The 13612-nt window shown below is 31.8% G+C and overlaps 1 protein-coding gene across 1 annotated transcript in view; it reads right to left on the bottom strand.

Moving 5' to 3' along the window:
* LOC143062798 (uncharacterized) overlaps positions 1 to 12895 on the bottom strand; it is a 528850-nt gene extending 515955 nt beyond the window's left edge. The window contains exon 1 of the mRNA XM_076234595.1: positions 12835 to 12895. The gene's annotated coding sequence lies outside the window, so the exon portion shown is untranslated. The remainder of the gene's footprint in view (positions 1 to 12834) is intronic.
* Positions 12896 to 13612: the final 717 nt, after the last annotated feature.

The following is a 13612-nucleotide window of genomic DNA, read 5'->3' as shown; positions in this document are numbered from 1 at the left end:
CATATTATCGACTCTTGCCGTGTAAATTGTTAAAAATCTAATATAAGAATGTTTGAGTCAAATCTGTTAAAATGAGTTTGACAGCTAGTGCCCCTTTAAAACCTACGACTCTCTGATATATCGGTTCATAAAAAACTCGGACTATGATATATTCAGCGTCCGTAAATCGGACTACAGCAAAATCGGACTAACAAACTTGAAAAGTATGATAATGGAAGCTATTTTCCATATTTGAAATGTATTCATTTTGAATCAATTATGAGAGATAAAATGGTAAAGCGAAGATCTAGTACAATAATAATACCTCATGATTATGACTGTTCTACCGAGTGTGAATTTGCATTGCTAAACGACGTGTCTCGCTATTTTGAATATCCAACATTAATGTGTTGTTTTTTGGGGTTTTTTGGTGTTTCTGTTATGGTTTTGGTTGAATAATGTGTTATATCTGATCGTTTGTAGCGAAATAATCATCAAATTGTCTTTCAATACCACAATTGTCATGATAATTGTTTGGACTGGTATTGTTTTAACATTGTCTTATAAGCGGGAGATTTGACGACCCTTTAAACCAGATTTACCCACCATTTTTTCTTAAAATGTCTTATCAGACCAAGTCAAGAATATGGCAGTTGCTATCAAAGAGTTCATTTCTATGTATGTTTGCGTTTGGTTTTTTGTTGCACTTAAGTGTTCCTGATGTTCCTATGTTTTCCCCTTATAACTGATGTGTTTCCCTACGTATTAATTTGTAAACCGATTTGTTTTCTTTCCATCGAATAATGAGTTTAATACACGTATACTGCTGTTGAACTTTATTCACTTAATTTTCAATTTCACTGGTATGAATCACATGTCAAAACTTGGTCAAATATGGGTGATTAAATGACAAGAAATGTTCAATATATCCATATGTAAAATTAATGAAGTTGAGACTAACTTTATTATCCAAGTAAGTTTTTGTATATTAAAAAAAAACCATCAATACAATAACAGGTCGACAGGTAAAGAAACGTATCACTTCACAATTGAATATCTACTTCTTGTTAAAAAATCAAACTGTACAAATTTGATGTTGATGATTTGTATAGTATTTGCAGGTATAGTAGGTACACTAATTGTAATTAAAAAGAAAATTGTAATATATGGAGGAGTATTTTTCCCTGTTGCTTGTATGTTCAAAGTCAGCAATCTTGTCAGTGCTTTTCATACAAGTGAGTGTTTGGCTAGCTATAAAGCCAGGTTTGATCCACCATTTTGTAAGTAAGGAATATAGCAGTTGTTAATCATTAGTTTGATGTGTATGAGCTTTTGGTGTTGACAGTTAATTAGGGACTTCCGGTTGAAAATCCTCGGAATACGGTGATTTTGTAATTTTCCTTTTTTTGTATCGTGTTTTTTTTTAAACACGGAAGTCGGATGTTGATGATAAATAAATAATGGTGTCAGTTCGATTTATTATACAGACTTATGACTTGGTATATTGCATTGCCACTGGTCGCGAGGGGTTTGTGTTGTCATAGAGCTTTCTAGTTTCTTGTTTTGTGAGCAGGATGTATCATATACTTTGCATAAAGACGTATCCTTTAATACATATTAAAGTGTATTTCTGTGGTACATGTGCCTGACAGGATAGCATTTGTAGTTTTTTTTTATATCTTTGAATTATTCGGAAAATTAAGGATTTTCTTATCCCAGGGATAGATTACCTTAGCCGTATTTAGCTTTTTGGAATTATGGCTCTTCAATGCTCTTCAACTTTGTACTTGTTTGGATTTATAACTATTTTGATCTGAGCGTCACTGATGTGTCGTATGTAGACGAAACGCGCGTCTGGCGTATTAAGGTGGTATGGGAGTCTAAAATAAAAATGATAGAATTTGTTCATACTTTGCCAAAACGTTGTATCTATTGATACATGTTGAAAAATATAATAAAAATGATATATCACCGCGCATTTTCTCAAGCTACAGGACGGGACAAAATGACACATTGTGTATGGATTATACAGGAAAAAACACCATTTTGTGATTAGAAACTAAACAAAATGATCGAATTGTTAAATACTTCAGGAAAAGATAGCTTTCAGACACTGCTTTGAGAATATCAAAAGAAAAGATAGGGTCACCGTACGTTTTTTCCGGCTAAAATACAAAATAGGAAAATTCCATACAGAATCCTTTAGAAAATGCACTTTTTTTAGAGTTACCTCCCCTTAAAATGCCAATTAAAAAAAAAATAAAAACAACAAAAAAAAAAATTAGCATTTGCAAAAATATCAATATTTAGAAGTTATATTCTTATAAATTGGTACTTTTAAATGAAAATGTACATTAAACATCTGCATTCCTGCATCAAATTTTGCTAACTTGATGGAAAATCTGGACCTTTGATTCTCTGTTTTTTAAAATCCAAGATGGAGGAAGACACCCATACCACCTTAAATTATAATCCTGGTATCTTTGCTAACTATTTCAAACATACAGAGACAGAAAATAACAATTAAACGTGCCTAAACCAACATTTCTGTCTTAATGATTTTATTTGAAATTATCATTGAATTTGGACGTCACTTCTCGATGTTTTCTTGTCCAAATGTCTCTAAAGAGGCTTAGCCTTTATAGTAAACTGAAAAAAGAATAAACATTAAGAAAAAGGTGTAAAACAAACAAGACGATTTCTAAAGTGTATGGTTAAATTTAATTTCATTATGTGTTTGTTATTTTCAATTTTGCTGTTTCTGTTTAAATTATTTTGAGATGTTTCCGTGTATTTAAAATCCAGAAATTCGGTACTGATAAAGCAAAATATTTACTTTTGGCAAGAATGGAAAGTTTTTTTTTTGTTTTTTTAATTCGATAAATAAAATTTCGTTTAGTGAATTGTATGAATCTCAGAGCAGAAATATCTTTATAAGTAATTGCTATTCACTTAGACAATTTCAATTCTACGTGCATTACCGAATTTTGATTCGTAATTTTTGTAAATGCACATGATCGTTGCAAATTATATTTAATCAATTTTATCAGTAGACTGCAGAAAGAATAGTCTATACAAGATATTCAAAAGTATGGAAAAAAGAAGATTAAAAAAAACTTTAAACAGCTTCATCATTGCAGAAGCGTAACCTTGATAGCCCCTCGCCTTACCCCTCGTAGACACCAAAAAATTAACACACAAGAAAGCCTATCAAAGTCGTTGAAAGACATACAGGTAAATGGTCAAGAGATTTAGGATAATTATAAATTATTTTCATTCATCTAAGGAAGCTCTTGTATGAAGTTTGGCTTTTACGAATAAAAGAACAAGTTTGCGAGAAATAGGGGAACATATAGTTTAATATGAATATCACTTCTTGGATACAAAAAAAACAATCGAATATGTTTTCAGTACTAGATTGAAACAGTTTTGTAGTATGTGTGTTGAAATCAGATGGATTTGTTCCAACTTATGATATGTCCGATCTTAAACAAAGTTCTTGTATTTGCGTTGTTTAATTTTTTTATAGGGCAAAGTTTGACTAATTCATGCAGTCTTACTATGAACTTAATATCAAAATACAATAACTGATCATTGATATAAGATTCCCAATAACATATTGTTACAAGTTATATAACATATACTCCTTATCAATATAGTTATGAAAGAACAAGGCATATCAATATAGAATGTCCTTAAAAGTAGTGTCATATATGATAAAATCTTCACGTTTACCTATTGATAGATGCTACATCCCTTTTTACAGATATCAATAGGGCTACGTGAAGCTATGAAAAACTCTAGATAAACGTTTTCTTTTACATTTAACAAAACATTTAGCCGCGAAAATGATCATAAGTAGATTGTGTATATATTGAAAAATACGATTAACCATTGACTACAAGTACAATGTCAGTCATTTCCATGATCAACGTTAATAATTCCAGGAATAAAGTTGGAATTCCATGTTTAAAATTGATTATTCTAAGATTGAAGTTGATAATTCCAATATTGTAGTTGATAATTCCAATATTGAAGTTTATAATTCCAACATGAAAATCAGACATTCCAAGATTAAAGTTGATTTTTCTAAGATTATAAGTACAAAATTCAACCATTAAAGTTGATAATTTCAAGATTGAAGTTGGAAATTCCAAGATATAAATTCATAATTTTAAGATAAAAGTTGACAGCGTTTCGCCATTACACTCAACCGGAAGTATTCATATGAAAAACACTTGCACGCTTCTTTAACGGCAGACTTGCTGCTGTATTGTTACCAATTTTAGGCCACACTTAGCAAAGATCCATACAAATTTATATTGATAAATGTAATAAGACTGACTGTTTCTTTGATGCGATTGCTGATTTAAGTTATCAAGGATTTTCTTATTATAATGCAGAAGCTAACTTTTCTAAGAGAACTTGAATAGATTCAAAAGTAACAGCAATAATTGTTTTTTTTTCTACTTTCTACATTTGAATATTTCTGTTTAACATGGGAAAATGAAAAATAAACGACGGAAGAAAATATTTTCGCTTCCTATTCCTAATATCTCTTTTTGGACGGTGGTGTTTCTGCTGTCTGGCATATATGTTTTTCGTTACTTGTTCTGTCATAAATCAGGGCAATGATTTTTGTTTGAATTTTGTCACATTTTGGCATGATGGTATTCTATAGCTAACAGTACTGTATTGTTTTTTCATAGTTAAAAGTTAATTTATCGTTGCCTTTATCAACGGATTAAGACTCGAGTAGGTAAGTCAACGTCAAGCAACAGATTTTTATTTCATATAGATACTTACCATTACGAAGACAGCATCCCTTGTAAGACTTGCAATTATAGTAGTCATTCTTAGTATAATAAAAGTAGCCATTGTTGTTATAATAATAATACTTTCCGCCACATCCGTATTTGTTGGTGCAGTAATATTTGCTGTTAGGGTTACCTATGAGACAAAATAAAGATAAAGAAAAAACACGGTAAAAGATTACTTTTAATATTTGAAAACAAAATCAAAAGCATTGCCTAAACCTTCATTATAAAACCAAATATGAAATATATAAGATATATATGATGGACGAATATAATCAACAAATACATTATATTCATTTACATTTGTACAAACGCATTATTATATCTGAATATAATCAACTCATTCTAAATAAAATTCTTGTTAAGCTGTTAATCAGTAACATAAATTAATTCAGAGTACGTTTTACACTAAGGGAATGAATTGACTAAAAAAGCAAAATCAATCATACAATTGTTCACGGAACAAATTTTTTTTTATCACGCCGACATGATAGAGGAGATAGTTTCATGTATTTATATGCTTTTATGTGCTTCTATGAAACATATGACTTGGCTCTATACTTATACTTCCCGTCATTGTGTCATTGTTCTATGATTATTTTTGTATTCTTATCTTTCATTTTTGCTAATGTATTTTGTCGTCTATATGCCTTTTTTTGTGCTTCTTTATAAATATTTGTTTGTTTGTTTGTCTGTCATACAAGTTAGAGGTTTAGCTAGCTATAAAACCAAGTTTAATCCACCATTTTCTACATAAGAAAATACCTGTATCAAGACAGAAATATGACAGTTGTTATCCATTCGTTTGATGTGTTTGAGGTTTTGATTTTTATATTTGATAACGGACTTTCTGATTTTAATTTTCCCCCCGAGTTCTTATTTTAATTTGTGATTTTACTTCTTTATTGTATCATTAACAAAGTCGGATAAGCTGTTATTGATAGTATGTCTTGTGTCTGTTCTTAAAGGTTTCTTCTTCAGATTGAATAATGACTTATATAAAAGTAATTCTTTATTATCTATTATTATTTACAAAGATGTTTATACTCACGCGGAAGACAGCATCCTACATAAGAGTTGCAATTATACCTCCAAAACTTATTGCCATATTTGCAATCTCCATTTCTGCCATAATAAATATATCCTGATCGACAACCCTTATTCGTGCAATATCCGTTTCTACGTTTGTAACCATAATCACTACTGTCAAAGTCGGAGGATGTCACTAGAAGAAATTTAAGACATGTTTAATGATAAAGTGAATGAAAATTAAATTTCAGTTTTAAAGAAAAACAATGTTTATCTTTTAAAAAACATAACTTGAATATTAATTACAACTTTGAAATGTGAAAACTTCTGTATAGCTGCTTAACTTGGAGAAAACATTTACGTCACCTGAACAGTCGCTTGAAGACTTTTTGTCAAAAGTGTTTTCTTTGCAGCGACTGTAATGTTTGCGATATCCTCCTTTTGTGTAGCATTTTGATTGTTACAGATTTTAAGGTCAAGAATAATACTAAGGTGTCGACTAAAAATATGAATATATCAAAGAAGCAATGCAAGTATAAAAAAGAGAGACAGTAATTTATCAGCACACGAAATAGACATAGCATATCAAAAGTCTATCAAACATATAGCAGACTGATTATTGTAATTACATGTATCTTACCTCCTATAAATTTATGGGGATATGATTGGTTAACGGACTACATGTTGTGACTATATATATTTCTTAGAGGGTGCTCTAAAAAAATACATAGTTAATTACCATATAGGGTTAGCAACCATAACGGGTTAGTAAGGAGTTACTTCCCTTTTAAACAAAACACTTCCTACAACCCTTTATAAAAAAACAACACGGTGTAGAGGAAAAATCTGAAAGGATTCAACAGACGAAGAAATTGGTGATGAAAGTTTGAAATAAGTTTGTAAGACATAACTGAAGCTTAAAAGTTGTAATTGTTCGCATAACGGAGTTACTTCCCTTTTAAAACAAAAAAAAAAGGAAATCTGAAAGGATTCAACAGACGAAAAAGTTGATTCATGTAATGAACGATTGAAATAAATTCATAAAACAAATTCAAAGCTAAAAAGTTGTTACTGTTGGCATTGTTTTCTGTATAGACAAATGGAAGTAGGATCTTAATACTACTTAAGTATTGAAGACTTGATTACTTTGGTAGGCCGTTGGTCAAAATACTACATGTGAAGATAGTCGATAAGATAAATTCATTACACGGTGTGCTAGTGACCAAATACGATATATAATTCCTCTTTCGATTTGTTCATCAAAATCGTGTCCTCTTATCAATGGTTGAACATTTAAAACATAGTTGTATTATACTTCATTACAAAAATGAAAAAAAGTACTGGAAAAATATATTTAACTAGAATGTGTTCATAGTACACGGATGCCCCATCCGAACTATCATTTTATATGTTTAGTGGGCCGTGAAAATGAGAAAAATTATCAAATTTGTCATTGAAATTAGAAAGATCATATCATAAGGAACACGTCTACTAAGTTTCAAGTTGATTGGACTTCAACTTCACCAAAAACTACCTCGACCAAACACTTTAACCTGAAGCGGGACAGACGGACGAACGGACGAACGGACCCACAGACCAGAAACATAATACCCATAAATGGGGCATTAAAATTGGAAAAAGCAAAGTACTCTTACCTATTCCGCACAGAGCGGCGATCACAAAAACTGCTAGTATCATCTGGATTGACTTCATCTTGCAATTGTTTGAATTTGCAGGTTGATGCTGCTTTATATAGTAAATAAAAGTCAGGTTTATTTCTAACATATGTTTCACTTATCTTATGCAAGAATTAGCAAAACATACTTTATATTGGATTGAGCTATAAAACAACCAGATATTCATGTCAAAATTCAAATGCGAAACTGCTTTAATTAAAAATGTAAATGAAAAAAAAAATGTAAGGTGAATAAATCGCGTCTGAAAACACAATTTAATTTTTTTGTATAAACATATTAAAACAGGAAAATATCAAATAACATGTATTAGTATTTTTATTTTAACAACACATTAACAATACAAGCAATTATTGTTATTACATCGAATGAAATATGCGTGTAAGTCGTATAATAAACATGTCTTTTCTGCATTTATGAATGCCAATGTCTTAAAATAACTGACGACTCATTGTTCTAATTAAGCCTCATTCTCGTGGACCCTTACCTGTGGTATAAAACCATAGCTAAATAAACGCATTTCTAGCCTGTACATAGCTTACAATTCTAGAATCTGGACAAGAAGAATTCAACGCAAAAACAACATGTAAAGAAGGGAATATTCCGACTCAACAACAAGTTATTTTATTAGCACAGAGATTACACATAGAATTTATCGTATTATTGTTATATTCAAGTAGGAAGGGTTAACTTTCAGGTAGGAATCTCATTAGGGTGTAACTTTCAGGTAGGAATCTTATAAGGGTTAACTTTCAGGTAGGAATTTTATGAGGGTTAACTTTCAGGTATGAATTTTATTAGGGTTAACTTTCAGGTATGAATTTTATAAGGGTAAACTTTCAGGTAGGAATCTCATTAGGGTGTAACTTTCAGGTAGGAATCTCATTAGGGTGCAACTTTCAGGTAGGAATCTCATTAGGGTGTAACTTTCTGGTAGGAATCTTATGAGGGTAAACTTTCGGGTATGAATTTTATATGGGTCAACTTTCACGAATGAATCTGATATAGGTAAACTTTCAGGAAGGAATCTTATAACGGTTAACTTGTTGGTAGTAATTAATTTTATATGGGTTAACTTTCTCTCAGGCAAAGTTGACTTTAGATGAATTTGGCTATTCATTTTAGTTATTTTTGACATATAGCTCTACAACGATTTTCGATACTTATCTATCTTCGGATTTCAAATGTTTGGATTTGAGCGTTCCTGATGAAGGTAAATCCAGAAAAGCCCTTCGGACGCAATAAATTATTAAACGTGTTGTTTTCTATTTTTTTTTCAGGAAGAAATCTTATAAGGGTAAACTTTTAGGACAAAATCTCATAAGGGTAATCTGTAAGGTAGGAATCTTATAAGGGTAAACTTTCAGGTAGAAATCTTATAACGGTTGACTGTTAGATAGGAATCTTATAAGGGTTTAACTTTATATATATATTATCTTGGTTTCATACAGGAGAATTTTTACCCGACAAGTACACAAGAATATTTGCCGTCAGTGACGTTAACAATTACGTCGCGTCATAAGATTTTGAGTTAAAGGGTACGACGTCTTACAGTGATTGATTGACAATTTTGATACCTCTTGCTTCTCTATGCGTAGAAATATTATTTTCTTTTTTGATAATACTTTTATGAAAAATATTTTTTTAAAATCCCATGGGCAAAAGTAAGTTTAGGTAGACGGATTTATATAAGTTTTTTCACACTTGTTTCCGAATCCCTTATTTGAACTTTATGTAACATTGTAATACTTAACATGGGCCTCATACGTAAACCATCCATTTCAGAGCATTTTATTTTTTTTTCTCCATTTCCTAGATAATACTACAATACCGAATCGGAACGACGATAATTATTCACCTACATCAAAATTTCAGTGCTTCGTTGATCTTTTTAATCGACAGTCGAAACAATATTACAAACCAAAACAGAACCTAAGTATTGACGAAAGCGTAATCGCATCTAAAGGCCGGTCATCAATAATACAATATATTCCTTCAAAAGTGGCGAAATTTGGAGTCAAACTTTAGGTATTAGCCGAGGCCGTCAGTGGCTATATTTGTCAAATCAGTGTTTACAAAGGCAAACAATATGACCCAACACTACATAGAATATTACAGGGTGCTTACGTAGTCAACAAACTGTAAGATGCCGAAGGATTGTTTGACAAAGCTTATCATTTATTTACTGACAGTTTTTTTCTCCTCAATTAATCTGGCTAAAGAGCTTTTAGCAAAAGGAACATTGTTTACTGGAACATTACGCGCTAATCGGCAAATGCAAAACACAATAAAGAATCCTATTTTGCAGGAAAAGGAAAGCATTCATTTTTTTTATATAAATAAGGCCGTTAGTTTTCTGGTTTGATGGGCGAAAAACGTTAAAGGTTTGGAAAAGGTTGTTTTTAATCTGATGCACCGTATGGTTATCAATGCATACATTATTTATAAAGAAAATACATCCGATAATCCGAAATTGTCGAGATTATCCTTCACACAAAGGCTTATCGAGGATCTCGGTAAAGATCAAATGGTGCTAAGAAACGAAAACCAAGACGACAATAGACAAAATAAGAACAAACACGGAATCAGAAAGTTGCCCGGTCATAGAGAAAAAGATTGTGATGTATGTTCAGACAGAAATGGTTACGGGGGTAGAAGGAAGAGTCGACCAGTGTGTAGAGTTTGTGGTAAAGGTGTTCACCGGGACTGTAACGACAATCATTTATGTGTTGAATCATGATGGTTAAAATTTATTTTTTGTTTCTAATCAAATGCTTTTATTTTATACCAGGTGTTAAGACAACCCACTACAATTACATGAATTAGTCATTTATAATGCATCGAATCCTCATCCCTCATATAAAGATGGCTCTGTACTAGGAGCATCACAAGCACTTTTAAAATTACCCTACTTGACCCATTTCTAGACGGTATTTGTTTTTTTTAATTGAATTTCTCGTTCATTCTATTTGAATTGGAATTCGCTCATTGAATGTTTTACGCTTGTTGTATTGTTTGATTTTGATTCAGCGTTCTATTGAAGAATCATTATTCCATAAAAGGTGCACATGCAGTGCATCAAAATTGGTTTCAGTAATTAAACTTTTCGACTGCTATCATTATTTAGTGAAACTGTAACAAATCGGCCCGTGGCAGTCAACTTAGTATTTACAAATCGGCCTAAAATCGGCCCATGGCACAGAAAACGTTAAGGAACTGTTTCCGTATTTGAATTTTCCTTGATTTTTTTTTTTTAATTTTGATTTTTCTTCCTTCAGCCAAAGAAATAAAACTTATTTATTTCTAGGCTACCAAGGTTTAAAATTACTTCAAAATTCAATAACTGATTCACCAGATCTGTCATTGTTTACTATCATTTGTTGACGGGGTTATCTGTTCTTAACTTCAGGGAAGTGTGCCATCTTGAATTTGTCTATGAGTAATATTTAAAAAAAAAAAGATTTGTTGTTCTTTTCACAGTTTAATTCATTATTTATATATATTAATCCACATTATTTTGATAAAATGATTATATGTAGTACAGCAGATGCCGCAAAACAAATTTCATTGTGGCAATGAGAAAGTTAAGTATGCGTTATCTGTTTTTAGAATTTAAAAAGCCCTTAAAATACATTATATAATAGACAATAACTGCTATTATTCTTTTTACAAAATTGCATTTTCTGACAACATCACTTTCTTGTACGGAAAATCACTACATATTAAAACCCATAGGTAATGATTCCCTTTTCAACAAATATATTATCAATACAAGACATGCACATCGTTTTCTTTTGTTATGTTTAATTCAAAGCTAAACAATAATTCAGTAGCTCTTTTGAACCTCTCACTTAACTATACAAGAAATATTATATCAATTAAACAAAAAGTTAACAGAATTTAGAGAACAAACGTCTTTTCAGCCTTTTTCAATGCAAAATATCTGGAAATCTCAAATCCCGATGACTTATTCACTTGTTTAGGCTGAATCTTTTTATGTTTTTGGGGAACATTTGGTTTTTTTTTTTAATAACTATGTTGTTGCAATAGTTTTTGTTTTGTTTTTGTTCTGAAATGAGACGTAATGTTGGTACTAATAAGAATGAACTAAATTGTATTGTTTTTTGGGGTTATTTAATAGTTACAGAGGATGAATGTATTTCTGCTTTGTAGCACATGTACTGATTTACGTAAACTATATATTGAAATATTGAAATGGTAGAAACATTACGAGACATACAGCCAGTCGCACGTGACCTCTAGCATTAAGATATTCCAGGATTTAAAAGGTTTTCTAAATGTATTATTGACAAATTTAACTTCAATTTTGAACGTCTTTGATCTGTTAACGCAATGGAAATTTTGAATGCGCAATTTTGCCATGTGTTACCACAAAGAGCTAATGGGAACACGTGCCTGTTATTTCTATTACTGTTAACACAGACAATTTATGTAAATATCTGAATATGATACATTAAAGATGTAAGTTACGAAAACTGACAAGTTCGATAATTGTTACGGAGATTGTTTAACATGTTTCGGTGTTGGTTGGAGAGTAAAAAGGCTAAGATAGATGCTGATATTCATTTTTTTTTGTATTTGATCATTTCAATATTGTATGCTACTTGTCTGAAAAATCACTTACACGAAAATGTGGAAGCTAGGCGTGCGTTTCTTGTACATAAGACTCATTAGTGACGCACGTTTTTTCTACCTAAAGAGGCACTAGTTAAGAGATTTATGAAAAGTCTAAAGTATGATTGGTATTTTTTCAATTATTAATGAAAGTGAAATAATAATTCGCATTTAGCCGCCACTATGGATCATTTTTTTCAAATTAAGCTAACAAACATTATTGAGGAATTATTTACTCGCAAGTAAATAATTTGACGTCATTGAATCCGTATACATGTAAATTTTAATTTATCCCCTTAGCTAGAGATCGATAACGCATGAATTGGGCGTGTTCGGTTATTTATAGGAAAAGAATGTCAACATTCAAAATAAAACAGAGGTAAATTATTTGATTGACTGATTCGATACACAATAAAATAAATATTTTTATCGATGATATGAAATTAAACAGACCTTGAAAAAAGGCACGAGTTTGCTTTCAACTCATCAATAGTTAAGTTAATGTCGCTTATATGGCCACCGGAGGTCTTCGGAGGTAAACTCGATAGAAGAGTAGATGGCGTCAAGATTTAAATACACACGAAACGGAGCTACATATTATCGACTCTTGCCGTGTAAATTGTCAAAAATCTAATATAACAATTGTTGTGATCCCGAGTATATACAAGATCAATATATACCTTGGATGGTCGTTCCTGCAGTCAGGAACGGCCGATTGCTCTTCTAGTGAATTCGTCTGCTGTATAGCCATTAAGTTTCAACCGGAAGAAGATGGTTTCTGGGAAGTTCTTCGGACATCTCTAGATGGTCTGTCTGATGACCTAAAACTAACCCTCCGGATACTACACTCCCCCCCCCCAGTTTTATAAATAAGGCCCCCTTTACTGAGGGGGGCCCTGTTATTGTCGCCCAAAATCAATAAAATACGGAAATAATACCAAGTTTAGAGAAAATATGCATCAATTTAAAAAGTATATACCCTATCTTCCTAACAATTTTTAAAAAGTGTAAAACCTATCCCCCCAAAACGGACCCTTTGTATCCATGGGTCTACTGATTAACTAAAAGATAGTACAATGGGTTCCCAACTAATTGGGAACCCAGACAACTGTGAATTGTTATAGTCTGGATCGTATGCCAACTCTTCCCCGTCTTTATACAAACTAGAAAATTTTAGAACCAGGCCATTTAATGGTTGCATGTCCACTATATAGTTTGACCCAGGAGGTTGTGCTGATCCATTCTCTGTCGTGAAGAGTCTGGTCTCATTTTTCCTCACTTGCACTGTATTTATACCTTTGTTTAGGTTGGGAATTCCAGGGCCCCACTGTCTTCTGTTGGGACCCGATCTCACTGTGCTCACACAAAAGACTGACGTCTCACTGTCTACTGGTGGCGGCTGCTGCTGATTGAAATACCTGGTGCCAACATTATCTGTTTTGAAAAGTAGCCCCAATC

The sequence above is a fragment of the Mytilus galloprovincialis genome, chromosome 2 (assembly GCF_965363235.1).
Source record: "Mytilus galloprovincialis chromosome 2, xbMytGall1.hap1.1, whole genome shotgun sequence".
NCBI classification, from domain to species: Eukaryota; Metazoa; Mollusca; class Bivalvia; order Mytilida; family Mytilidae; genus Mytilus; species Mytilus galloprovincialis.
This window is presented reverse-complemented; position numbering and strand designations above follow the sequence as displayed.